The sequence below is a fragment of the Cupressus sempervirens genome, chromosome 10 (genome assembly GCF_028749045.1).
Source record: "Cupressus sempervirens isolate cs-2001-9-10 chromosome 10, ASM2874904v1, whole genome shotgun sequence".
Taxonomy (NCBI): domain Eukaryota; kingdom Viridiplantae; phylum Streptophyta; class Pinopsida; order Cupressales; family Cupressaceae; genus Cupressus; species Cupressus sempervirens.
Genome location: NC_143127.1, coordinates 943580265 through 943607154, shown reverse-complemented (window position 1 = coordinate 943607154; position 26890 = coordinate 943580265).

Here is a 26890-nt window from a genome sequence, read left to right as displayed (position 1 = left end):
TGATTGCAACTTGGTAATAACTAAGTAATAGTAAATTTATATTACTGATAGGTTAAGTAATGAACAATGAGTTAATAGTTTGGACTAAATTGATTTTAAGAGTTAATTGTGAAGTTGAATGAGATAGTCAAGAGAATACTTTTGAATTTTGATTTGGTACTAAAGTGTTTGAAAGGATTGTAGGATAATTGGACATAATTGTGCATGTCATTTAACATAGTGATTCTACATTTCATTTATAGTTTAAATAGATATTTAAATTTTTAAGAAAGCTAATCGATTTTGCTCCAAATATTTTATTTAAGTTGTCTAATTATATATCTAAATTTGAATCATAAATGATTAAATCTAAATGATACAATTCAATTTGAATTTTTTTATAAAATTGATTTCATCATTCTCTTTGATATCAATCTAAAATAATATAATAACTTATTTGTAAGTAGGGGAAGAGATCCGCTACACACTCTCTAATTTTGTGTACCTATAGAACATGAATAGTCTATTGGATTTTGATGACTTTTTTATAGTTTGAACATGCAAATTAACTAATAAAAGATAAGATTTTAACTTTTAGATATTAATGGATCTTTTGATAGAGACTGTCAAACACCAATTACTCAAAAAATGGGCATTTCAAAGTCAATGGACCCTAAGTTCATCAATACCCTCTCACTCAAAATCATGAGTACTTGTTGACAAATGTCCCAAATGGTACATAGATATCTTTGTAGTGCTCCACAAATATACTTGCAGTGGTCCACAAATCTTCACTTCATGGTGCGAGAATGGTTCAATCATGAATTAAAAACACTAAAAATATATCAACTAAAGTGAGAAGTTATTGGTACATGTGAAATTAATTAAATGGTCAAAAAGTGAGCAATCATTGGAGACTACTATGAAAAAACATAGTAATAATTGGACCCCCTATAGATTATTGGTGCTCTTTCCCTAATGTTGCATAAATTTAATTGTAAAATTTCCAAGAAATATTATCAATCTTTGTATAAAAATATAATATTATTTAGTACTGAATTGTAGTGTAAATTAACCAATTATCTTTGATGAGTCTAATAACTATGGCAAATTACCCAATTATCATTGATGAGTCTAATAACTGTGACCTTTTTATCATATTTACTCCATAATTACTACTATTAAAAGAGCCTAAAAAATGAAAACACTTGTACTAATAGCTGAACATGGCATTTTTTTTGGTGATTGACCTATTTCTATATACTATTAGGATATTTCATTAAGATTATTGGGACATTTGGCCATGAGTACCTACATTTTTTAGTGTACAATTATTGGTACAAAACATAGCAGGTATTACATGATACTTTGGAAATGACATTTTTTTACTACTTAGCATTCCATGATCTTTACAAAGAGATCTGTGAATATATAGAAGTTGATACCTTAGCTTTAAGTTGTTCACTCACATATAGAGATATATTAATAAACCATTATTTTCCTACTTACATTTTAGGAGTTCTAAGTATGCCATGTTAGAATACTAGATACTTTCCCCTAACCCAATTTGTGGAATATTTTCTTAACTAATGGATTAGTATTAGCTTCCTTTTTCTGATGAATAGTCCTTTTCTATTAATAAATAATATAATTAGATATAATTCACAAAAAAGGGTCAAGGGATACAAGATCACCCAATGAGAGTTTACAAGGCTGAAGCTGAAATCAACATCTATTCATTCAAAAAACATATGGGTAAAAGTACAAACTTGTGTCAGCCTTTCACAAAGGAAAAGGCTAACAAAAGTATAACTATTCACCTTCAATGACATAAATCTTGTATTATTATTTAGAAATTGAAAATGAAGTAAACTAATGAATTATGTAGAAATGGATGAAGTTTAGGATTATAATTTTTAATAATTATTTGCAAAAAGAAATGATAGATTTTCCTATTTTTTAACAATAACTTTTTATGTGCTAAAAAAATGCTAAAAATTAGGGGTCTAGTTCCCACCACAAAACTACAAGGAAATAAACTTATTTCCTTATAATATCAGATTATGTTATAGTTAATATATGTAGCTAGAACAACCAAAAACAAAAATTGACTTTAGACCTATAGTTTCTCTTTTATAACTATCAAATTTCAACTTATTCAAATCAATAGTTTTCATCTCCTGCCACATTTTTGAAAATAAATCTATTCCAACCAAAAGAAAAATTATAGATTCTTGAAGAGGACTCTCTCGTCTAGAACACCATATAATTTTTAATTTTTTAAAATCTGATTTAGTATTTTATTCTTTCTCAAAATTGACATCTTCTCAAGTGTTAAAATGCGTACTTGTAGAAATTTTTAATTACAATACATTATATCTAATTAAAACACTATGAACTCTATATGAGAATATTCTTGACTATGAGCTCTATAAAATGGTGTTTATATGTTATAAAAAAATACCATGGAAAATAGTAAGAGTTATTGAAATGTCAGCTTTTTGAAATAAATTAATTTTTTTGGTAATTTGATACTATCTACTATAAAACATGCATTTAATAGACATTTCTAATTGGAAAAGTGTGAGACCATATATAAATTAGCTAGAATAAATTTAATAAGATCATACGTTTGAAAAAAATTGATTTTAGATAGAAATACTCAAATTTAGTCATTCAAATTAATCAGCCTAAAAGGTGACATGGCTTTGTACTTTCACCCATTATATAAGAAGAAACCCTTATGCAACTAAAGAAATGCTAGCTAAGGGGGGTGGTTCATCTTGATCATGAAATCCCTAGTCCTAGGATTAGTAGGCAGGCTAGGAATAGTTCAACCATCAATAGCATCACCACAGGCCTGGTTAGGATCTTTGGTATTAGGTTGCAAAGGTGAGATGGCTAATTCTAGGTGAAAGGGCCATTTTCCATAAACAACTCGCTAAGAAGTAGGAGGGGGAGCCACTAGGCCCAAGGACTAGCCTATGCCACCATAGGGTAGGAAAATTGAGTAATAATGCCAACCATCATCACCACCACTGGGAGAGCAGTGGTAGGAAACCTATGAGTGAGGTGCATGTGAGCAGCAGCTAGAAGAGGTGTGCCCCCAATGACAGCCCCTGTGTGGTGTAGTATCAAATGAGGCATCAAGAGGCACTCTAGCAACCATACAAGGGGCATTACCCCAATGATTGAGAATATCCTAAAGATGGGCCACCTCTAGAGGCACCTTTGTGACTTGCACTTGAACCCGCATCCTTATATAATTACAAATGCATGCTTTAGTGTACATAGAAACATTTATGTCAAGAAAACTGAGTGAAAAGAACAACATTTCTATATTTCCATAGAGTGAACAAAATATCCATCCTAAAAGCATGCTAGATCTAGGTAAATTTTCTAGGGAACCCTGGGGAATCACCCAAAATAACCATATGCCAAGAAAAGGGTTCAAGCTAAAATGACTTAAAGAAATCATGAATCTAGTGCCAAAAAAATTTAGTACGTCTACAGAACCAAAAAATATGAAAAAAGGCTTCCGTTGCCCACAAAATGGACACTAAGGATCTAGAACCCCAATATGTTTGAGCTGAGGCCCAAAGGGGTAGATCTTGAAAAGCTAGGCACCAAGCAAAATGTGCAATCTTGGGTTCTATAATTGCACTCCAAATAGTGTCAAAGTGCTTTCTCCACAAAGAAAGGGAAGACTTCAAATGCCAGTGCTAGTTTAGGGTATCCACCATCAGAAAATGGGGAGAAAGTCATTGATATCCCAAACTTGGCTTGTAGCTAGTGGAGGGAGTGGCAGAATACCACTTCCAGTCCTTCCACCAAGGTCAAATAGATTGAATACCCACCTAGTGAATTAAGTGATTTAGAATTATAGAAAGAAACAATTCAAAAGTATGTCAATTTGAATAGGTAAGATGGAACTAAACTTGAATATCCTCCCAAGATTTGAGACTCATGGAGAACTTGGAGAAAAGGTCTTTAGGAAACTTGATGCCATGTTTGAAAAAACATAGAGCACTAGCACCTTGATTCTTGGCTAGAGGAATGCCCTAGATGAAAAATAGAGGAGACCACCAAATGTTATGTTATTTCAAAGAGAGCCCATCATGAAAACCATCACTAGACCAGCAAAGCCAAGGCTTGATAACTTCCCAAGTCTTCTGTATGCTCTTGATAACAAAAGAGCCCTATATGTGCATGGGCTCTCACGTGATGAGAAAGGTTTGAAAGCCAATCCCCTTCCATGTAGGCCTATTAATAGGGAGCCTAGAATAAATTCAATGTTGAACCAGAATCTTCCAAGCTTCATCTCTAATAATGGCACTTATAATCCATTTTGCACAAAGAGAGAGGCCTTGCTTCTATGTGGAGAGAAGGCCAAAGCCTCTAGACTCTTTGGGAAGACAAAAAAAATCCCAAGAAACTCTATGAAAGCCATGATGGTTGGAACCAAAAGCCCAAATAAAATCATGGAGCAATTGTTCTACTTTCAAATAGGAGGCTTTAGAAGGAACCCAATAGGAAGAATAATAGACATGCATAGCTGCCAGAACTTTAGAGAAAATCTAAAATTTTCCCACAAGAGAAAGGGATTTAATAAGCATATAGTCCAGCTTCTTTACAATCTTCACAAGCATAGCATTCCACAAATCAACTATCAAAGCTTGAAAGAGAAAAGGAATGCCTAGAAAGTGAAAAATCTCCCTGTGTGTGACCCATTTCTATTCAAATTGGTTAAGCCAAGGTAGAAATAATATAGTGTTTTATGCCATTGAATAGTAGATCCAAAGGCTTGACAAAAAGTGTCAAGGAAATTCAAGGCATTAGTGATGTTTTCCTCATCCTCCAAAAGAGTAAGAAAGGAATCATCAAAAAAATGACCATTGACCAATTGGGAAGAGGAATCTAGTAAGGAAATGCCATGAACCAAACCTAGAGAAATGAAGTGGGCTAGCAAGTAACCAAACCCTTTAGCAACAAGAACATATAATGCTAGAGCCAAAGGGAAACATTGCCTAATGGGATGAAAGAGCCCAAAGGCTTTAGATTGGGAGCTATTGATAGTAATAAAAGCATTAGCATCTCCATAAAGAATCTCCACAAATTGAAGCGAATTGGGACCGAAACCAAGAGCTTGGAGCATAGTCAAAATGAAAAGCCATTCAATCCAATCATAGGCTTTGGCAAAATCAATTTTCAAAAAAATAGGTGGTTGATTGGACTTGTGAGCCCACTCCATGCCTTCCCAAACAACAATGATGTTATCAAGAATATACTTGACTTTGATAAAGCTAGTTTTCTCTGGCTACACAATTAGAGGAATAAGATAACAAATTTTAAGGGAAATTACCTTAGCAACGACCTTATAGGACACATTAAGCAGGGTAATGGGCCACCAGTTATAAATATCCTCAAGATCACTAGCTTTAGGTATGAATTTTATGTTTCCTTTGTTGATAATAGCTCCTAAGGTTTTAGAATGATGGGCTTCAAGATAAACTTTGTGTATGTCAGGACCAATTGACTCCCAGAGGTGTTTGTAAAATTCACAAGGAAACCCATCACACCCAAGGGATTTGTCATCAGCCATGAAAAAAGATACCTCCTTAAGGTCTTAGATAGTGAGAAGCTTCTCACAAAAAGCACATTGCTCAACCACTAGGCAGTTTGGAGTAACAAAAATACACTTTCTGAGGGCTTCCTCCTAAGCAACCAAATTTCTTTGTGAAGAAAAAACATTTTCATAATGGTGAACAAAATCTTGCAAGATGTTTGGGAGACTAGAAAGAATAGAAGTGCCTTGTTTGATTTTTTTAATCCTAAAGTTGGTATGATAGGCTTGAAGATCCTGGAAGAACTCCTTCAAAACCTTATCACCAATCTCCAACTAATGGAGGTGAGCTTTGATTTGGGCCCCTCAAGTAGCATAATTATCTATAATTTGTTTGTCATGATGAAGTTTGGCAAGATGAATTTGCAAATCAACATCAAAAGAGTTAAGGGTGAGAGCCTTAGAAGCTTTCTTGAGAGCCATGGTAGTGGACTTATACTTCTAAAAAAAATTGAGCAGTTTTAGTAATGGCATCATTCCACCACTGAATCCACCCTATCTAAGAATGCAAACGTGGCTCCAAATTCTAGACACATAGGATATGAGAAATAGTGGAAGCATGTATCAACATTGATGTATTGAGGAAAAGCTAACTCCTAACAACCCGTTGGATAGCTATGTGCCATGAAATAGAAAAATAAATGGGATAGTGGTCTAATAATGTCACATCTGGCAAAGGAATGATAGGTAAATCTCAATCCTTAGAAAGGGAGAAAAAATATTGTGCGGTAATAATGGCATGATTGAGATGTTTTAAAATGTGGTCAGAGCCAGCTTGAAAGTTGGACCAAGTGTGCCAAACCCCACTATGTTGGTGGTGGTTAATATTGGGATCAAAAGGCCCAAATTATTATTCATGTAGTTCATTATTTACTTTTCATAAACCTTTCATCTAAAATTTTCAAATGCTCACATGAATCCACCATCCATTAAGACCAATTAAACAAATCTCTCTCTCTCTCTCTCTCTCTCTCTCTCTCTCTCTCTCTCTCTCTCTCTCGCTATAAATATATATATATATATATATATAATGGAACAATACGAAAAAATCCAAAAAAGAGTAGAAATCCAAAATAACATTGAAACATCTACAAAGAAAAACAATATTATTTCCCAATAGCAACACTGTGATGATTTTATACAGAGTTTTTTAAAATATCTTTTACAATTTCCTATTAACTACTTCCCAATCGCAACATATATTTTTTCCTGTGCATGTGGTTATTTGTCATCTTTAGGCTCTAATATCAAACTAAAAAACTAGATAGGCATTTACATTTTGTAACCTTGTTTTTATGAAATATTTTGTTTGTAACGTCTAAAGTACCAATTTGAATGTAGCCAATAAGATGCTACCTATTAAATAACAAAAAAAAACCATGAGTCATAAAAATTGGATGTGGCTTTCCTCCCACAAAAATGTACAATTGACCAATTTTCAAAAGATTGAAAACATCATGGATTTTTTTGAAAATTTCAGCATTTGATCTTCATGATCTACATAGTTTGTAATCGAAAACAACAACAACAAAAATGGAAAAAAATCACTATCTTTTGTGAATCTGGAAAAAAATACTTTGGCTTTGTTTTGTCTTTGGTGCTTTTTTGTGGGAGATCAGCCTGTACCAATTTAAGATTAAGGTTGACAGTCCAACAATCTACTTTACCCTATTTAATGCAACCAACTTTTTTTTATCTGATTCTTTACTTGTTTTAAAAGTCTATACCCTATCTACTTTTAAATAGATCTTGGTGAATGATCTTTAAGATGAAATATTTTTAAAAATATAATAAAAATTGGTAAGTTCTTTATAAACACAAACTTCTTCTAGAATCAATTAACAAGAATTGGCCAGTAAACTCTCCCATATCAATTATTGTTAGATTCATTATGCCAAAAGAAACATGCCAGATTAATTTTTCCCTAAATTAATATTTCTAATGGTTTCAATTTTTCCATTTATGATTTATTTCTTTAAATTTTGATTCTTCAAGTTTTTCTTTCCTTGTTGATTTATACATTTCACTAGTACCAGTGTAATTATTTTTTAAAAATTGTGATACTCAAAGGGTATTAAGAAGATTTATAAACAATCAATTAGGAATTGTTAGGCTAGTTATGTAGATACATTACAGCTTCCATCGATTTACACACTTCCAAAAAATGTATAATAGAGAGGGTATCTAGATGAATGATGAAAAGAGAAATTACATTGACGTCCATAATTTTCAAAATAAAAAGGGTAGCTAAGCAAGATTCATTTCTAACACCTAAACTTAAAATGTAATTTACATCACCCCATTACTACTTGTTCTAAAGTGTAGTTGCAATATTGTTTTTGCAATTATAGGCATTTCACATTTCTAAGGTACACACCAAAAATTATATCAAATTGAATAGCAATTATTTAAAAGAATTAATATATGACCCATAATGTATTGAATGGAGGACTACATTGGCATATAAGTAGTTCTTGGTGAAGGCATTGACTACTACCTCACCACCAATTTGATATATTAAATTGGCTACTTAATAATGAAGGCAAGAAGCAAAAAAGAAATGATAGTCTATGAAACTCATATACAGGTTTATGTATAAGGAATAGATTAAAAAAATTTAAGTCAGCATATGTCTTTTTGAGTTAGACTAGGGTTCTATGGAAGGGGGATTCTTATAAAATAGGAGGAAAAAATTAGGAAATATTTTAAAGCTACCGCTCCCATGACTTATGTTGCATATTCAAGCTAACAACTAAGAAAAATAAATTAGAATTTTAAATTCACTCTAAAATCAATTTTTAACTAAAAATCTAAAATTCAAAAATTTGACTAGTGGCAAATAAAAAGTGAGGCTATTTCCAACACCATCCCTTTTCCACATGGTTGCTAAAAATTAGGGGCTTTTACATTTTTGGAGAAGATTTTTTATAATCCTATATCAAAATTAAATTTTGTTCATGAGACCTTCCTAAAAATAGAGTTTAAGCCACCCACACTAAAAAAAAGAAAGAAATAGAGCTAGTAAAGATATATTTTTTTAAGCATCTTTTTTCTAGAAAATAAACCATTTTTATTGATGCAAGGACTATTCAAAGTAATGCCTAATTGAAAAACACAAGAATTGAGGGAGGAAAAAGTAAACCAAAAACTTTGAGGTAATTTTTAAGCCATGAAGCTTGGAATACACATTTAGGATATTAGATTGATATATTTGTTAGAGACTATATGGACTTCAAAATGAATCAAGCTTATATGGATTGCAAACCACATAATAGTGATTTGTAGAAAAAGATCAATAAATTATTTTTTCCCTTCTATGATATGTCTACTAAGACTATAACAAAGGTACAAGTTCAAAAGGTAGACAATTATCTTCGTTTAATCTACATGCTAGAAGATGAGGCCATAAAATATGCTACTATGAATGATGTACATGAATGTTAGCACCATGGAATGTTTACGATTGAAAATGATTGTATTACATCTTCTACATTGTGCACTAAGTGACTCATTCACACATCTGGAAAGAAGGATCCAAATTTTCACATTAAGGAGTCACTTAATTGAAGCAATGGGTTGAATAGACACCTATAACACTAGTTTTTAAAGATTTTTTTTTGTTACTTATTTTTCAAAAAAAGATCCTTACAATGTTATTTATGGATAGATTAGTAGATTTAAGATAGGTTATTAGTCATAACACTTAAGAAAACCATCACGATGGATAGAGATATGGATTTTAAAACAACCACGAATAAATCATCTTAGAAGGAAAGGGGAAACCCCTTGTCACAAGGAGTAGCTGAAAAAGGACCAATTAGAAGTTGAGACTTACAAAGAGTTGCATAGAAAGAAGTTTTGTTTCAAAGACAAGGAACCTTGAAGCTTTGCCTTCCATTTTTGAGTGGTGGGATGAGAGGTGAATATCTCCATCCCCCCACCCCCTCCCCAGAACATTATGAAACATAATTGAACATTTAAATTTTTTTATCAACCATGCTTAATACAAAGAACTTTGTTGTTGCATGCATAATAATAAAAAAGGGGCACATAGAATCTATTTCTTATGGATGTAAAATTAACAATGATTTTTAAAGAGAATTTGTGAATGTTAAAGGAAAATTCATAAGTGTCAATTTTGTTAAAAGTATTATTAAAAGACTTATGATAGAACTTTAATAGACTGGGGAAATCGTGCCATTAATTAAGGAATAAATTTATAATGTATCCTATCAATCTTAGATCACAAGAACATAAGAGTTATAGATATAGGCCACATTCAATGTTAGTGTGCAATATAATTTAGGTTAACCATTCAAATTAGGCATATCTTCAATGAAAAGAGCTCTTCATTCCTTAACCTATAATGTAATGTTTCTCAAATATAGCTAATTTTTATTTTATTTTTTAGCAACTTTACATGACATTTGAAAAAATTCTAGGACAAATTGATATTATTTTTTTATTTTTCAAAATATATTGAATGTATTAGACTTTTTTTTTTTTTTAAATTCTATTACAATTTTGTATTTTAATTTTATTTTTCAAAATATATTAAATGTATTAGATTATATATTTTAATTAATTAATTTTCTTTTAATTTACTTATAATACGTTTTCATTCCTTTATTGTAAACATTCAATTCTTTGAATTTAGAAAATTGAATTTTTCTTTTCTAAAAGGTTGGCTAAATGACTAAATAATTTAAGTGAAAATATTATTATATTGAACAATAATATAAAATAGAAATTTATATTAAATTCTTAAAAATAGTTCTAACTATATTTATTTTAAAGAAATTGATATATTAAAAATTATTATGTTAACTCAAGATTAGAACATGTACAATTAGCTAATTTATCTTTTTAAAATATTATTCAAAGAAAATTTAGATATTTAAAACTAATTAGATACACAACTCTTGTTTTTTTTAAAGTTATTATTAGAGCAACTAATATGTTTCAACATCAGTTAAAATGTAAGGAAGTTCAAACTTGTGTTTTGAAATAAGATTAGTGAATGAAAGTCGCTGTAAAAAATAGCTTTTAAACTGTGACTTATTACAAAAAAAAAAAAAAAAAAAAAATTCCAACATTAACCTTAGCAAAACAGTCCACATGCAATCTATATGTTTCACATCTGGCATCTAATTTTCTATCTGTGCATACAATGAAGGAGAGTAAGATCACTAGAATGCATTCAAGGAGGCAACTCTTAAATATAACCAATATATTTATATTTAATTGATTGGCTATGTTGCTAGCTGTACATGTTAGAAAAGAAAACAATGATGGCTACTAAGAAATCAGTGGATGAGAAACTAGTTAAAATGAATATTGTTATATGTTAAAATTTATTAATTGAATATGGTCAAGAATGTTAAAGTTTATTGATTAATTGCATTGATATCTTGGCTCTAAATCATAATGAAATTGATGCATTAGCCACTAATGGAAAACTTTGTTTTATCAAAAAAAAATCTTACAATTGGTATTCGTATGCCATAAAAATCAAATTCTAGTGATCCATGTGTGTTGGATTTCATACCCATATGGGTGTCTTATGGTAGGGTTTGGATCTCTAGGGCTATCTTAATACACTAATTTTTACCTTCATTTGTCTACCCTCAAAATCTATTAGATATTTTTCTAATTATTGTGTTGCCTAGGCAGAAAGACATTTATGTTTATTATCTATATGTAGCTTTAGTTCCAAATTTTAATACCTGGCAATGTAACAATTGTAGGTTTGTCATATCTTTGGCATAAGATAGAATAATATTGTTACTAGTTTTGTAGTTGTGATACTTTTTTATTTCACCTTCTTTGTTAATATTTTTTTCCATTGATTCCTATTTGTATAAGTTGTTGAAAACAAAATTATTCAATTCTATGTTCTCTTTGATGTTGCACAAAATGTCAAGCCTTATTGAGTAGTCAGTGATAGCTGAGCTCACTTGGACATCAAAGGTAATTTCCTGTGTATGTTGAGCATTCCTATGCATGCTGAGCATTCCAATTATAACCAACTTTAGAGATAGTATTGACTAAGCTCACTTAGGCATCGAAAATAAATCCTGTGTTGACCGAGTTCACTTGGTTACCAAAGGAAAGTTAGCATAAATCATGTGTTGACCGAGTTGACTTGATTACCAAAGGAAAGTTAGCACAAAGTCATATTATTGATCGAGTTGGGTTGGTTAATGAAAGGTTCCCTTGTGCTGACCAAGTACTCAATTATATATTAGCCATCTATCAGCATATTGAATCTGGTAGATTTATTAGTTAATATTAGCTAGCTTAAGGGATGATAATTATTTAATTAAAAGGGTATTCAAGCTGAATTGACTAGGTGAATCATAAATATATGATAGGTCAAGTTGAGGATTGAAGCATGAAAATATGGAATTGAAGAAGATGATTTAAGGAAGTGAACTAGAAGGATATCTGCAAGAGGAAAGAGTATCCAAGTTGACAAAATTGCAAAGAACATTATGATCAAGAAGGATCAAGTAATCAAGCCAGATCAAGCTAGAATAGAGATTTGAATTAGTAAAGTCAATTGCATCAACAATTAGGTCAAGTCATTATTACTCTCTAATAATTGTAGCAGTCAATCAAATCTCCTAACAAAGTTAGCTTAACAACTATTTGGAAAATCCTCTAACAAGATGACATTTCTAGATTGAAATTTCTAAAGACCTCTAACAAGGCCACTCCTAATAGGGTGATTTAAATCCTCTAACAGGGTCACACCTAACTATGTGTTTTGTAACTTTTAACATGGTTGGCTCCTAACAGAGCTCACTTCAGAAGAGTGAAAAATAGTAACTATTTGTAATTGGTGGTTTTACCAAATTGGATTGTCACGTTCAATCTTGGTGTCTCATGTGTTCATGTTATTTCCTTTATATTTTTGCAACTAAGTAAAGAAAGGTTAATCACATCTAAGATCTTTATATTAATATATTCTTTAGTAACCAAGTGACAATAATATTTTCAGTGTTAACTGAGTTTTAGCAAGGATTTGTTTCAAAGTTTTGTTGATATCTTAAGGGATCAAGGATTTGTTTTTGTGGTAACTGATTCACCCCTCCCCTCTTAGTTACTCCTTTTCATTTCCAAGGATTTCATACCCATGTGGGTGTCTTATAGTAAGGTTTGGATCTCTAGGGCTATCTTAATACATTGATTTTTACCTTCATTTGTCTAACCTTGAAATCTGTTAGATATTTTTCTAATTATTATGTTGCTTAGGTAGAAAAACATTTATGTTTGTTCTCTATATGCATCTTTAGTTCCAAATTTTAATACCTGACAATACAATTGTAGGTTTTTGTATCTTTGGTATAGGATAAAATAATATTGTTACTAGTTTTGTAGTTGTGATACATTTTTAGTTCACCTTCTTTGTTAATATTGCTTCCATTGATTCCTATTTGTATAGGTTTCTACAACAATTGTGATGTTAACTAAGTTAACTGAGTTTCTACTAATACAAGTAAATTAAGTATTTTTGTAGTTGGCTAGCATAGGAGTAAATTATGTATTTTTGTAGTTGGCTAGCATAGGTTAAATTAAGCATTTTTGTAGTTATTTCCATCCAAGGCTTTTCAAAAAATAAATCACCTAATAATAACACTATTATGAATGTGGAATCTTTCCATTTCATTTTTATTCCTTGTAAAACCAAAAATATTTTTTTAGAATTTATAGTTCTTGGATTTACTTTTACACCTTTGAGGAATCTAGTAATAGTCATTCTATAAAAATAATATGGCTTAGATAGAGGTACCATGAAGTCACACCATTGAAAAAATAGAAGATTAGTGGTTGCTTGGATTTTATACACCATGTAAACTACCAGAGGGAGTTCTTTATTATATCCCATCATCCCATCACATTGCAAATATTATTGTATTGGAAATATATTTATTAAGGGACTCCTTTAATATATCCCTTTTCACTCTTCTTGTAAGCTCTCTATCCAGATTAAATTATTATTTTAGCTGAGCCTATCAATATTCAATTTAATTTAAAAATGAAATAATTTACACCTCTCAAAGATTTGATAAGTAAATCTTCATAAAAAATACCTCAAACATAGCCTAGCCTACACACAAGTTTAATAACTAAAATCTTTATGTAAAACTGTATTGTTGTGCTTAATGCCTTTCGAACGACCAAAATAGTGTGGAAAATGGAGGTAATTAACCAGATAGCTAGTCTCATGAGTACTATGTGAAGCTTTGTTAGAAATTTTTTAGAATAATTGAGAGGGGGAGTGAATCAATTATTCAAGGTCCAAATGTCCTAATAAAATTTTTTCACTAAGTATAATGATCCCATCCAAACTAACCATAAGTCCAAGCTAAACATTCATCTTAGCAAGTTACTAAAAAATCAACATGCAAGAATAAGACATGAAAGATCAACACATAACACAGTGATTTACATGGAAACCAATTTGGGAAAAACCACCAATAACATGCTACTCCTTTCTCACTCTTTTGAAGTGATTCCCTATGAAAGGCTTGCACTGTTAAAGGCTACAAAACACACTATTAAATGTGACCTAGTTAAAGAATTTTAACCACCCTGTTAGAAGTGGGCCTAGTTAAAGGACTTTAAAACATTCACTTGGAATGTCACCTTGTTAAAGGATTTACAAAATGGCTATTAAACCAACCTAAGTCCATAGGATTTTTTTTCCTAACTAATACAATTTCTAGAGAGTAAAAATAAGGACTTTTGATCTAATATAACTCACAACATAGCTTGCAGATTTTAGATCTCAATTCAGTTCACAAAATTTTCTTGGCTTTCAGTCTCTGCGGCTCTGACAACTTGTCCTCCTTTCAAGCTTCATCTCCTTTAGTCTCCATGCTTGTTGTGCCAATCCAATTGCCTCTGTGGTCACCTATTGAAGCAGAGTCTTTGTACTCTATTCTTCCCTCTTGATGCCTTCTCCTTGACATGACACTATCTCCAACCACTCTTTCTTCTTGACCTATAACTCCTTAAATAGAAGTCTAGAATACTTTTCCCACTCTAATCTTCCCACTCTTATTTTGGTTCAAATGGATTAGGTAAGATATGAAGTATCTACCCCTTATCTTGTTTCTTCTAGAAACATCATGAAGAATCCTCCTATATTTGCCTACAAAATGGTTAACCTAGAATTTTGTGCCACTAGCTCATCATTCTTATCTTCCATCTAGTTCACAAACTTCTAATTAACAAACTTGTCAGCTCAAATCTAGTGAATCTTTGACTTTTCAAATAATGTAGTAGCTCAACACTATTAAATTTATGATGCTCGACACATACTATGTTACTTCGTACCTATTGTGGATTCACTCAGCATCAACTAAGTTTTACTAATGCTCAACACCTATTAAATTTTTGTCTAGCTCGGCACCTAAACTTGCTCAACTCCTTCTATTTCACTTAGCACACACTAGATTTTGCATTTGATCAAAACTTACTAATAATCTACTTGGTGCTTATTGATAATCTGCTTGACATAAACTAACTTGCTCAGCACCCACTAATGAATTCGATCAAGCTTTGCAGACAGCTTTGTTACAACTTATTCTTCTAGAGTTTCTATGTGTAGCCAACCTTTGTATCTTCAAGTGTATTATCAATACATCATTTTACCATTTTCTTAACTAATCCTTATACTTCATTACAAAACCATAACTCAACCTTTCCCTTAGGTTCTTTTGTTAATCTTATTGATTAAATCCTCTTTATCAATCAACTAAGTGATAGTACTTGGATCTTATAAGTAATTGTAATTCCAACAAATAGCAAGTTTGACATCAATGACAAAACAATGATTGAAAACATTCTTTATCAATAATCTCCTTATTTGCAACAATCTCCCTTCTTCAATAATGATATTTTCAATCAGATTTTTAACAAAGCTCAATGCCTTGATGTCACAAAACCTGATGTAATTGATCAAACATTTTTGGTAAGGATTATGGAAAATGATGATACGAAGTTTTGACTTCAAATTTTGGATGCTCGAAAAGTTTTAGGGAAAATAAAACCATGAGGATAATTTTTTACCATTGAAAACAAGCTCAAAACCTAAGAATTCTTGCACTTTATTATCCCGAGTTAGGACATAGGCAGAAAACATGGCATTGCATGAAAAATTCCTACATATTTTGTAGTAGAGGCATCACTAATAGAAAATAAAAGACATATTCCACTAGAGTAGAGAGAGAAAGAAACTTTTTAAATTTTTTTTGAGGAATAGTCCTTTTCTATTAATAAATTAATATACTTGCTACAAATTCAAAAACCGGGGATCAAGGGATATAGGATCACCCTGCGAGGGTTCACACAACTATAGTTGGAATCAACAATTATTCATAAAAAAGTAGAAAGAAACCCCTCAAGCAACCAAAGTAATGCCAGCCGAGAAGGGTGGTTCATTTTGACCATTAAAACCTCAGTCATCCCTGGGGTTAGTAGGTACATTAGGAACACTACCACCATCAAAAGTGTCATTAGGAACCTTGTCTTTATCTATATCCTCTGCCCATGGTGAAGATACAGCCAAGTTTAGGCAAAAATTCTAATTGCTAGAAGCAACAAGAGCACCAAAAGATAGAGCCACTAAACCTAGGGACCAATCAGAACCACGTCAAGGTGGAGAAATTGAGCAAAAATGCTGCCAACCACCATTACCACCAGTAGGAGAGTGGTGATGGGGAGCTTGGAAGTGTCACGTGTGCAACTAGCAAGCAGAGGAGTTGTGCCCCCGATGATGGCCCCTAGGTGGAGTATGGTCAGCCGATGCATTAGGAGGCACTTTGGGGACTATGCAGGGTGTGTTACCCTAATGATTGAGTAGCTCTTGAAGGTGGGCCACCTCTAGAGCCACTTTTTTAGCTTGGACCTGAATTTGCATTATGACATTGCTACAAATGCATGCTTTAGTGTACATAGCAACATTGATATCAAGAAAGATATGAGTAAAAAGAAAAACATTCCTACCCTTCTATAAAGTAAACAATATCTCCATCTTGAAGGTATGCAAGATCTAGGTAAATTTACTAGGAATCTTGAGGGAATCACCCAACACAACCATATGCCAAGAAAAGGGTTTTGGCCTTAAATGCTTAAAGAAATCATGTATCCACTGCTAGTAATTTTGAGCATGCCTACAGAACCAAAAAATATGTAAAAACAATTCTAGTTGCCCACAAAAAGGAAACTGAGGATCAAGAACCCCAATATGCTTGATCTATGACACAAGAGGAAGCACTTGAAAAAGTAGGCATCAAACAAAACAAGAAATCTTGGGCTCAGAGATAGCACTCCAAATTATATCAAAACACATCCTCCATTAATAAAGGGAAGACTACAAATGCCATTGCTGGTTGAGCATATCCACCATGGGAAGATGAGGAGAGAGCCATCGATATCCTAAGCATGGATTGTAACTGGTGAAGGGTGTTGTAGTTTACCACTTCCAATCCTTCCACCAAGGTCAAATAGAATGAATTCCCACCTTGTGAATTAAATGATTTGGAAGTGTAGAGAGAAAAAGATTAAAAGTCTATCAATCTTGACGAGCAAGATGGAACTGGACTTGAACATCCTCCCAAGATTTGAGACTCATAGAGACTCTAGAAAAGAAGTCTTTAGGACTCTTGATGCAGCATTTGAAAAAATGAAAAGCACTAGCACCTTGATTCTTGGCCATAGGAATGCCTTGAATGGAAAATAGTGGGGACCACCAAAGGTTTTATTCATTCAAAGAAAGCCCATTACAGAAGCCATCATCAGCCCAATGAAGCCAAGGCTTGATAACTTCCCAAGCCTTCCATCTACTCTTGATAACAAAAGAGCCCTAGATGTGAACAAGTTCCCACATGAGAAGAAGGGTTTGAAAGCCAAAATATTGGAAAACTATACCTATAAAGATATATTACATTTTTAAATATTAAAAATTAGAAACTACAAAAGCAAAATGGTTCTTTAACCACAAAAAGTAGTAATGACATGCAATGGAATTAAGACAACATACAAAGAGCTATTATAAATTTTGTAGTCTTTCAAACTACAAATCTATGAACCAAAAAAAATCTAAATTTCACATTGTATCCTGCATCATAATATCCCCCTCAAATCTACCTGAAAGACAAGTAAAACTTTAGTGTATTTTTTTCAACTCAAACCTAAATTCCTTAACATCATTCACTTAAATCCATCTATAAACAAGTCAAAACTTAGTGCATGTTGTTCAAAAGAAACTTTAGGTCTTCTTAATATCATTCACTTAAAGATCCATCTAAAAACAAGTTAAAAAGAATACTTTTAAGACTAACAATATATTGTTTAAACCAAACTTAACTTAGTATATATGTTTTTTAAACTAGACTTAAACCCTAATAAATGATGTTCATACTTCATACTAAGAAGAGAAGAGAATTGCATGTGCATCAAACCCATCTGAAAGAGTGGAATCTCCTCTCCAAGCCAATCTCTGGTTGGAAGGAATTTTGCCGAATCTTTGGCCTTCAATGAAAAGAATGGATTTTGTGAGAGCATCTTTGTAGTCAAGCTTAACTACCTCTACTCTCTTTCCTTTTTCTCCTACCCAACATGCAGCTAATATTAACCCAAAAATCATTACAATTTGCTTACCATAAATTTAACATCTAATATCTAAAGATAAATTTAACATCTAATATATTTAACATCTAATAAGCTAATATCTAAAAAAAAATTTAACATCTAATATATTTTGGCTTTAGTCAGCCATTTATCTATTGAATTTAGAGTATTTATTTTAGTCTTTCCAAAGGTCTATTGTATTAATTAAATCTATATGTCTTCCCATAAAATAAAAAGTACACATGGTAAATATTTTATAGTTACTCTATATTTTACTCTTACTTTATATCAATGATAGAAGACTACTAATGTATAGTAAATTCATTGATAAGTATAAATTTCTATCATGATTAATTTTTTTTATTTTTAATATTCTTTCTTAACTTGAGAAATCTATTTTTGATTTGTTATTGCTTAATATCTTCTTATATTTGCTTCCATAAAGTGATAACATAGTAATATATACAAAAAAATGCTATTTTTTAAAGATGTTTCACACTCCCTAAAATTATTTATAGAACATGAAATAATTGATAAAAATAATATGTCATTATTGACCATCCAAGCAATGTGTATTCTACATTCGTAAATTTGTGTTGTGTTTAGAATATTTTATTTATTTGAAATTTTATTTTTACTTTAAGAAAAAAATATACAAGTACATTGTCCATCTACAACCACTATACTATCCAACCGTGTTGATTTGAGATAGAAAATAAGAAATAGGAACATGCAACATGTTCATAAAACAAAACAAAATAAATTAAAATGAATCTAACTATTATGAATATCTATCACTCAAATTTAAAACGACAAGCTTTATAATATCATAACATGATTACTACTCAAACTTGAGTCCCTTCTTTCTTTATATAGAGTAAAAGTAAATTTTGGAAGAATATGAATTATTGAAACCATGATAATTAGATATATGCATCAATAGACATATGACTATATGACTAGAATATTTTTTTGTTTGACATTTCAAATTTTATCTTTTTTGAGAATAAATAGTTCAGATGACCATGATGGTGACTATAGGTCACATCCATGGAAAAATCTTGGAAAAGAGGAGTCTTAAATCCTTGATGTAATTGGGCAATCCATACGTTTTGAGGCAGTGATAAATGCCTTGCACTGTCAAAGGCAAAGGATAAAACTAAAGTGTCAATTTTCCAGTGACCAACATAATGGATCCTATATTTAGCATTTGAAAGCCTTGACCCAAATATTTGAATCATTATATGCATTATTATTTAGAGAAAATGTAATATTGCTATGTTGTTCTTAAATTGATGTCTAGAGCAATAAATCTTCCTAAAGAGTTGTGCAAACATATATGACATTTTGTTTCACAACATCAAGATGAAATTATTGAAAAGAAATTCTAACTGACTCCTACTATGAAAATTATTGACTTGATATATGCTATAATTTAATGAATTACAATTGGAACATTTTTAGATTGTTAGCAATCACTGACATCAAAATTATTTTGGATCACATACATGTCCTCATGAAAACCAAAATCACAACTCACAATCATAACCATGATATGTTTTCATTCCTAGGTTTACAAGCCCATCATTCTTTTTCATTTAAAATCGAATATTATTTTTGGAGAAATACCTTTCTCACTAGTTAAACCCACACATCAAATATAAGATTTTTTTTTCAAATAAATCTATGATAATTTAATGTTTGATGAGATAGACTCACCTCTACAAGTCTACACACTTCTTCAATAGAAAATAGAGATGAGGGTGTGGCAGAGAATGGGTATATCTTGGAAAATGTGTTATCTCTCCATTGAATTGCATTCCAATGAAATCTTCTTGTACTCAAAAAACTATATAAATTTACTAATAAGAAAATTATTTTGTCCTCCTCCCTTGTGATAACAACAAATGAACAAAATGAAATAGAATTTATTACAAATATTGGGTAAATATGTGAAATAATAAACTAGCAAACTACTAACATAGGCCAGATTGATTATTTATAATTTGTATTCTAACAAATTTAATATGTAAACAAGAAGAAAATGTGTCATTATGTTCAAAAATATATTGCAAGTTACACTTAAGACATGCAATCTTCCAAATGCCCAAGAAACGATGAGGGGATGAAAGTACAAACAGTGGAATTGAACACGAGATGCAAAATGTAAACAATCACAATTACATGAGAAGAATAGAAAAAATGTAAAGTGGTCTCTACATCAAGGTATTATGATATGATAGAGGTGGTGAATTCAACTCTAATGAGTTTCAAGAATTTTGCAGATGTCATGGAATCAAGAAGTTTACCACAAGGTACACACCGCAACAAAATAGTGTAGCAAAGAGGAAGAATAAAACCATAATGGAATGGCAAGGAGTATGTTGAAGGCCAAAAGTCTTTCCGATGAGTTTTGGGTAGAAGCGGTAGCATGTGTTTTATACATCTTGAGTAGGAGTCCTATAAAGAGCGTTAAGAACAGAATTTCACAAGAAGCATGGAATGGTAAGAAACACAATGTATCACATTTTAGAATTTTTGGATGTGTTTCTTATTCATTGGTGCCATTTTAATTGAGAAGGAAATTGGATGATAAAAGTGAAAAATGTATCTTTATTGATTACAATGAAGAATCAACAACTTATAGATTGTATGACCTTGTTTTAAAGAAATTGATCATTAGTAGGGATGTTAAAATTGAAGAAGAAGATTCATGGTATGGAAATGATAACAAACAAGTCACAAGAAGAGAACCAATATTGCAAAGCGATGATAAATTGAAGGAACAAGGACTCAAAAACCACCCATTACTCTACCAAGGAACTTTGTGCAAGGAGCATCACCTCTAGGTTCAAATATAAGTGATGAATCAAATGCTTACATTCTCAGAAGCAAGGTACAAAGGTAAGAAAAAAAGAATATTAAAAGAGATAAATGATAAAGAAGAAGAAAATATAGACATATTCTCTAATTTTTCTTTATTTTCTTATGATCCATTGTATTTTGAAGAAGAAATTAAATAAGATAAATGGATCAAGGCAATGAATGAAGAAATTGACTCTATTGGAAGAAATAAAACATGGGAATTAATGGATTTACCTAAATGAAAAAAATGTATAGGAGCCAAATGGGTCTATAAAACTAAATTTGATGCAAAAGGTGAAATTATTAAGCATAAGGCAAGGCTAGTTACTAAAGGTTCTTCACTACAATATGGAGTTGATTATAATAACATTTGCTTCAGTTGCTAGACTTGACATAGTTTAAACTTTTTTAGCAATAGTTGCCCAAAATGATTTGAAAGTGTATCAAATGGATGTAAAATCAGCTTTTTTGAATGGTTTTCTCGATGAAGAGGTGTATGTTAAACAACCACCTAGTTATGAGGCCTGTGGGCATGAAAAAAAGGTATAAAAATTAAACAAGGAACTTTATGGTTTGAAACAAGCTCCTAGGGCTTGGTATAAGAGGAGGTATTCATACATGTTATGCAATAAATTCAATAGAAATAATAGTGAGCCCATGTTATATGTAAAGACTAATAACAAAGGTCAGATTTTGATTGTGTGTTTATATGTTGATGACTTTCTACTAACTAGAAATCTATTAATAGACATGTTCAAGTCAAAAATGATGAAAGAATTTGAAATGAAAAATTTGGGGTTGATGAGATATTTCTTAGGTATTGAAGTTATTCAATGTGACAAAGGTATCTTCATTTGATAATCCAAGTATATAAAGGAAGATTTGAAGATATTTTAAAAAGATGAATTGCAATCTAGCATCAACTCTAGTTGTAACAGGAACACAAATTAGCAAGGAAGAGAAGGGCTCAAATGTTGATCCAACTATGTTTAAAAGACTTGTTGGAAGTTTAATGTATATGACAGCTACACTACCAGATGTCATGTACGGTGTAAGTTTGATTTCAAGGTTCATGGAGTCACCAAAAAATTCTCACTAGCAAGTTGAAAAAATGATATTGAGATATGTTGTAGGAACAACCGGATATGGAATCCTATATTCCAAAGCTAAAAATGTTGGTTTGATTGGCTAAACTGACAGTGATTTTGTAGGTAGCATTGATGATAGGAAAATAAATTCTAGATATATCTTTCACCTTGGATCAAGAGGTGTGTCATGGGCACCAAAGAAATAGCCTATAGTGACAATTTCATCAACTGAAGTAGAATATGTAGCTACTACTTTCACAACATGTCAAGCAATATGGATATGTTGAGTTTTGCTCAATCTTCACCATCACCAAGAGGAACTAATAGAAATCCTTTGTGATAAAAAATAATCAATAGAATTATCCAAGAATCATGTATTTGATAAGAAGATAAAATGTATTGATACAAGGTACCACTTCATTAGGGGATTGGTCAATAACGAAGAAATCTACCTTGCGTTTTGCAAATTTGAAGATCAATTGGTGGATATTTTCACTAAGGCATTACCAAAGGCTAACAATGAATATCTACAAGAGAAAATGGGAATTATTGATGTAAAAAAATTTAATGGCATAAATTAAGGGGGAGTATTGGAAGTATTTAATTTCCACTACGAAACATTGAGTCATCTACAACCCATAATGCATCATCTACAAGAAGTTGTTAGTCAACTACCATCTATCTCTCATTGCCACTAGCTGCCTAATATTCAACATTTACTACCTAATGTTAGAAACGTAATAAGTGTATTTTCTTTTCTAGAGTGTTGTCAAGCCTCTATAAATAGAGGCTTTATGTAATGCATTATGTCTTTCATTGTTTCCTTCAAAACCAACCATTACCATTTCTACCTACAAATTTTTGTTTATTCCTACTATTTATGTGATGACCATCAAAATTATAGCTCTTGCAGAAAAAATTTAGATTGCAAATATATTCTATTCTCAAACATATTATTCATTTGATGCAATTACAGTACCTCATAGATTATCTTGATTTAATATTGAAATCAAATTCTATCTGGTTCTCTCTTAATTTATTTTTTTGTCAATGTATATGAGAATCTCATTCTCATTTATTACATTTTTATATTGAAGTGTGATCTATTTGGATATCCATTTCCTTATTGAGGTCCTTAGAAAGTTGAACATCAACATAGACACAATGATTTGAGTGAGATGAATTTAAAAACATTTCATGTTCTACACAAATGATAGAACCCATGAGGATGCAATCTAAGTATGAAAGCTCCAAAAAGGAAGAGGTAAAATACAACCCAAACCTAGACCCATAATTTTCATTTGTGACAAATTCATGGATCCAATATTGGCATGCACAAAGTGAGATCAAATTGGGCATCATTGACATTAGTAAAACAAAAGGAAAGCTTAGTTAGATTTTGTATGGAGTATAGGATATATCATATGAGATAAGAATTTTCCAAAAGCCATGAAGCATAACATTAGGGTAATTATATTCATGAAATATACAATACAGATAAAAGAATTTAGTGACTTTTAGGCTTTATTATACAATAAAATCGAAAGAACAATATTTGGAGTGAGGTCAAAAGATTTATGTCACACAATATCTTTAAAATGAATTTCTTAAGATCTTTAAGGAGAAGAATTATAAGATGTTGTTATCAAGATTTTAACCTTAACAATAATGGTTTAAAATGTTAGATTATTGTTGACAATTTTCTTTATAGAAATGTGAGAATTTTGCATTTATAATCCAATTGCCTCTTTTGTACAACTGAAAAAAATTATATTTTATAAGATTAACCTCATTAAAGTTTTGATATTTATTGTCTTTAAAATGATAATCCAACATGCATAACTCTCTAAAGGAGTATAAAAGACAATTTATCATAATATTCTATTCAAGCTTCTATTATTAAGCCTTAAGAATTGATGTGTAGAAACAAAATGAATGATGATCTTGTAAAATATAGGTATACACTTAATTAATTAGAAAATAGGCTTGAACTTTTAGAAACATACAAACACTTGCAAGTATTAAAAATTAAAATTTAATCTCTCAAACTTGACACTATCCTATCACAAAATGCATTGATATACTTATCTAACAATTATAAACCTTTTAGCCAAGAATAGGGGAAAATTATGATCAAATAAAAGTTTACATTGAAAAACACATCAATATGCTTATCTAACAATTTAAAACCTTCGAGCCAAGAATGGGGAAACAATATGCTCAAATGAAAATTTAATTCGAGAAAATATTGTGTCTCTATATCATATTAGAATTTGTCAAATCTTTTGTATTTATAGCCCATGTTGAACAGACCAAAATGATGAGAGATGGGAGGAGGACAAATCAAGATATATTAAAACTTAAATAGTGTCATTTGTGTAAATCAAACATAAAACCATATTAACTAATTGAATAACTTCAAAGGAAAGTGTGCAAGTGGAGGTGGAGGTCGCAATATTTGATAGAGGGATACCAAATATTTTATGTGGAAAATCTAGTGAGGAAAAAACTATAGTTCAAGTTAACTCCCACTAAATGAACTAGGTATTATATATTTGTTGTAAAGGCTCATTCAATAAGGAACCTTACTACTATTGAAAAAGACTTGTTGAAGAGATACTAGGCTATGTGCAGGATCATGATGTGTCAAAAAGTGGCGATCTAGAAAATATGTAGTCCTGAAATGCCTAAAAGTATTTCAAAATTGATTCCAACCTTTTTCCCACCCATCCTGATACTAAAAGAAAAAATTTAATACCTTTATAAGGCCTACTATATCTTTTGATACCAACCCTATATGGTCAACTTTAAAAAGTCCCAAAAATGTGTTTTTGTCAAGTTTTTGTGTGTTTTTTACTTCAAACATGCAGTTGATGACTTTTTTTCACCAAAATTTGATGAAATGAAAAGTGTTTCTTAAGACTGTTCTTATCTTTCCAAAAATTTAAGGTTCGTCAAATTATAAGTTTAGTAAGTAATTATTACTTATTTTCTAATGGAGTTACGTATAAAATGTTGATTGACACAATGCTTGAAAAACAACTACAACTTTCAAATGGTACAACATTTTTAAATCCAAAAGATGCATTACATTCTATGCTTCTTCTACTATAAGGAAAAATATATATATTAAATTTTGCAGAGTTTTGAATTAGTTAAGGTGGTAAGACACGAGAGTTTTTTTTATTCTAAAAATGCTAAAGTAGAAAAGTAATAATTATTTATTTATTTAGAATAAAAATTAAAAAAATATGTGACACATCTAAGCATGAGCCTACTTCTTCTATATAGAATATTATTTAAAAATATTATCATTTGATTTTGATTATGGTGGTCAGACATGCGTCTACTTATTTTTGTCCTCAAATTTTTGTACTATTGCATTAAAACTCAAAATTTTGACCAATTAGTTTTTAATTTTTTTAGATAAGGCCTAGTGTTGTAGAAACTAAATTCAATTTCTTATATATTATTTTCTCTTAACTTTTATAACAAGTAGAAAACTGCACGTCAAGTTGACATAACCCTGATTTGCTGATTTTTTATTGCCACTTAAGAGCATAGTTTGGTTGACCATGATCCTGCACATACCCACTAAGATGATACAATATATCAAGCCATGATACATAAAATATTGGATAAGAAAAAAATAATGAGCTAAATTTCTGCAAAAGAAGCATACATCATACACGTAAATTGTTGTTTCTTTTTCACATAATGAGTCCATTAAATAACTTTATGAACTTATTACTCAAAGCCTCAAAATGGATTCAACCATCACACTTTTTAAATAATTTTATCTTCTTTTTATATCTTTTGCATACCATTAAAATGTTAACAAGTAGACTCTAAAAGACCTTTAGATGAAATATATAGTAATTGCGTAGATTGACTCCAAATAATATGAATTGTGAAGTAAAAATAGATTTATATAAATTATGTAAATCACAATCAAATTGCAAATACATGACAACACATCTCCCAAATAAAATTTGAAAGGTCGAGGTCAACCAAAAATGAAGGAACCAATTGTTTTCAACCAAAATAATAGCAATATCACCAAAACTACTAAATATTTAGCTTTGTATTACTAAAGGAACAAAAAAAACATATAGATTTTAAAATTGAAATAAATGCGGATTTTCTAAGCATCTCCACAACCATATCCAAAAGTTATTTATCATTTAGTGTGTGTGAAAAAGAGGAAACCCATTAAGCTATAGAGATTAGATAATCCCAAAAAATGACACTTTAATACATTTAATATTGTAATGTGAGAATTTCAAAAAAACTAATCCCTATTCTAATCTTCTCTTCAGACCTATTTTATGAGATATATTATATTCTTATTTCCATTCAAAGGATATTGATATGGAAGGATGCACATGGTGTTTAGGATGGGTAAAAGTTAATTCTGATAGGGTAGCCAAAGGTAACCTTGGGTCAGTTGGGTGTGGGGGGTGATAAGAAATGACTTTGGCTATTGTTTTTTTCATGGTGGTGCTCCCTTTGGGATCTCAAACTAAGCACCTCATTGAAACTATGGTGGAACTTTAGTCTCTCATACTTACCAAGGATATGGGCTTCTCTAAGCTTTGGTTGGAAGTTAATTCATATAGTATTATCAAATGTCTCAAGGGTCTTTCTCCTCCCTTTTGGTCTATTCAAATTATTATTGTTAATGCTAAAAATA